The sequence below is a fragment of the Nestor notabilis genome, unplaced genomic scaffold (assembly GCF_000696875.1).
Source record: "Nestor notabilis isolate BGI_N333 unplaced genomic scaffold, ASM69687v1 scaffold23096, whole genome shotgun sequence".
In the NCBI taxonomy this organism is placed as follows: Eukaryota; Metazoa; Chordata; class Aves; order Psittaciformes; family Psittacidae; genus Nestor; species Nestor notabilis.
This window is the reverse complement of record NW_009933633.1, coordinates 1-3,537: the sequence shown is the minus strand read 5'-3', so window position 1 is coordinate 3,537 and position 3,537 is coordinate 1. Positions and strand designations below refer to the sequence as shown.

General features: G+C 46.8%; 1 protein-coding gene across 1 annotated transcript in view; it reads right to left on the bottom strand.

Annotated features, from left to right (window-relative positions):
* ULK1 (unc-51 like autophagy activating kinase 1) overlaps positions 1-3,531 on the bottom strand; it is a 77,934-nt gene extending 74,403 nt beyond the window's left edge. The window contains exons 1-3 of the mRNA XM_010016980.1: positions 3,497-3,531; positions 2,545-2,637; positions 2,414-2,455 (exon numbers count right to left, since the gene is read on the bottom strand). The gene's annotated coding sequence lies outside the window, so the exon portion shown is untranslated. The remainder of the gene's footprint in view (positions 1-2,413; positions 2,456-2,544; positions 2,638-3,496) is intronic.
* Positions 3,532-3,537: the final 6 nt, after the last annotated feature.

Below are 3,537 nucleotides of genomic sequence, written 5' to 3'. Positions count from 1 at the left end.
TGTAGGGAACATGTGAGTAAAAGTTAAAGTCACTGTTGACAGGCAGTGCAGAGGAAGGGACAACACAAAACGCAGCAACAGACAAAGCTACAGAGCAACATTGAGATTCACAGGAAATATTTTTTCCTTTTTGCTCTTCGATGTTGTAATACAAGAATAAACCTCTTCAGTTTTAAGAAAGTAAGGGCTTAGTTAACTGCAACCATGACATTTGTGGGGATAAATATATATGCAGCTTTGAATGAGGCAACTGATCATGTATCAGAGGAACAAGGTGAGTAACAAGCAGTCTTTTCCACAAAGTAAGGAAAAGTGGGCAGGAGCCAGCCTTCCACTGAGCTGCACTTGTACCTTTGCAGATAATCACTGTCATACAGCTCCTGAGCAGACTCAGAGCAAGGCCAAGCACTCAGACACATCACGCACACAGCCTTTGTGGGTGGACCACATCAGGCTGTGCCTGATGAGCGATCACCTCACACCAGAGGAGACTACACACCCTGGCAGCACTAGGTAGCATCCAATCCTACCTAAGTCATCTCATTTTGTCCAATAAATCAAACTACCCAGGTCATACAAGGACTCTGACAAAGCTGGTAACTAAATATATACCTGGGCAGGCCTTGAGCCCAGGACCATTCTCAAGTTCCTGTCCTTGTGGTATCCTACACAGCTTCTTGCTCATATCTCACCAGGCTACACTGCTATACAGGTAATTTAACTAAAGCTCATTTGCCATCACATAAAGAGAAAAATGCATTGCTGAAGTGATGAAATCACTCCTTTTGCAGGACATGTCTTTAAGCTGCTTCCTACCCAGTAGTTACTTGAAGCAGGGTGAGGAACAGAACATGAACAAAGGTTTTGAAAGATCTGTAATAAGCAAATCCAGCAGCGTAATGCTTCATACAAACACAAACTGTAGAGGAAGCACAGGAGCAGCCACTCGCTCCCTCAACTGAAAAGTTATTAAGTAAATTTAGAAGGTACAGAGGAGACTAAAGAGACCCCATGAGATTAATGCCCTAAGTGGCCTGTGCTTTGAGGAAACTTCCCCAGCTCTCTGAGCTGCCCTGCAGCACGCTTCAGGCTGAAGGCAGCCACCGCTTTGCAAGACCTGCTCTAAAGGGTGTTTCAGGAGCAATGCACAGCTGGCCTCTTATTCAAAGGGTATTTCCAAGAGCCAATCCCATTCCCAGCAGCCTTTCCTCCCTCGCAGAGCAGCCCGAAATCCCCCACATCCACCTCTCGCCAAAACCACAGCAGGCATTAAACACTATCAAAGGGCCTGGCCCCCTGCAGCACCTTGCCATAACGCCCTGCTCCGGCAGAGGGGGGCAAGGTGGGTGACACAGCCCTGGGGGGCCGCAGCAGCGGGTGACAGGCAGACTACAGCACCCAGAAAGCATTGCAAACAGGCTGTACCAACCGGCTGGGACTCGTGTCTGGGGTGACGCGGAAGCCACCGGAGCCAATCCATGGGAGAAGGAGGAATGTCAACAAACACGGCGGCCTGCAGGACACGTGATACCCGGGACAGGGCAGGCAGTGCCAGATAAGCCACCCCAGGGCCACGCGGGGGGCTGGTGGACCAGCGGTCACGCAGCCCTCGCTCACAAACATCAGACCTTAGGGTGGCACAGGCTGTACCAAGTCCTGCATGCCAGCCCCTCCATCCAGGAAGGGCCCATTGCAGGCTTTGTGATCCTGAAAAGGCACCCCAGATATCAAACAAAGCTTGCCCCATGACCCAGCAGGATTTCCTAACTAAGAATTCAAGGAGAAAAATGAAAGTCTTTGGATAACTTGGGGTTCAGAGCGGATCAGCTTTAGCCCCTTAGATTAGATCTCGAGAGCTGACTTTGAAGGAAAAAGCAACTGTGGGAAACCACAATAATCTAAATATGTCTGATGCAATTTTTAACACTTAGTGATTGCCACAAGGACAACTGAAAAATGCAAATTAAAATCCTCTGGAACTGAAGACAATCATACGCTACAAAGTCATGCTCACACTATTTTTATATTACCTAAGGAAATTTCTTTTTCCTGGGGAGTGTATCCAGACCAGAGAAAGAAAATAAAAGGTATGCATGCCAGGAATAACTACTGTAACTTTTATTTCTAACACAGAACTTATGAGCTTCCAGCACAGACATATTCACCCCACGCTGCATTTCAACATCCTGGGAGCAGAAGCTCTCACCTCAACTCTCAACTGCCTGAGAGTTCTGTGGTCCAGGCTACAGATACATGATCTGCTCAGCCATGTTTATCTTTCCCCAACTTGAGACTTTTTTTTCCCCCAGAACACACATTTGATTAAAAAACATCTGTTAAAAACTGAAATTCCATAAACTCCATTCAACCTCTTCCTAATCCAGAATGCTTTGACATAATTGAATGTATTTACCTGGAAGTCATACAAGGCAACGATGTTTTCATGTTTCAGTTCCTAGAAAAAGTAAAACAAAGACCATAAGCCAGGAGCAACAAAGGGCACACAGAACAAAGACTGAAGAAAACAAGTCTGTCTCCCTTTACCTTAAGTATTTTTATTTCCTTGCCCAGCAGAGTTTGAGATTTTGCAAGGTTCTTCTTGTTAATGCATTTCACAGCTACTTCCAGCTCAGGTTTCTGAAAGAGTGCATATATAATTCAAAGATAAATGTAAATTAATAGTGAAATTTACACTGGGATAAGCAGCCTTTTAAAAGGTTACAAATATTACCGAAAGAAGTGTCTCGCAGCACTGGTAAAGGCCTCTCACTTCATACCCTAGTGCCTATCCCTCACTTGTTCAGACTTGCCCTTTCCTGAATTACGCTTGTCAGCCCAAGGAGAAAAGCCCAAGTTTTGGGGTTTTGATACTACTTTATACAACGATTATCCTCTTATTTAATCACTAGAAATAAACGCACTGTGGGAGCCGTGGCTTATCCCAAGCCCTAATGATGGAAAATCCACTGCCGGATTGGCTTCAGTTTATTTACCAGTAAGTGGTTTCCTCTCCTCTTGGAAAAATTAAGTGGAGAAGGACAAAACTTGACACATACACACAAAAAAAACCAACAAAGCAAGAGCTCTCTGAACGCTTCATAGACAGCGGGAGGAGGGGGGATCTTTTTCGCTTGTTTTTAAGGTAAGGGCCGCTTTTGGCGAGCAGAAGTTCTCTGTGGACCCCCCCCCACCAGGCTGCCGGCCTCTGTCCCGCTGTGCCCCGCCGCAAGGTGAAGGCACCTGCCCGGGTCCCGCTGGGACACACGCCCAAAGAAACTCCAGAGAGAACAATAATAAACAACAATAAATACGTCTCCCAATAAATCCGTCTCCCCCCGCCAGAGCTGCCGGAGAGCCCGGGGCTGATGCCCAGTCTAAGAATAGCCACCGCAGCCCAGCAGGGACGGGGTGACCGGGACGTGGTGCCCAGCTCGGCCCAAACCTACTAATAAATAAAAAGCAGGAAAAAAAAGAAGAACAAGAAGAGATCGTTCACCTCTTTGTGCCTGCCTTTGAAGACGACGGCGAAGGCTCCGT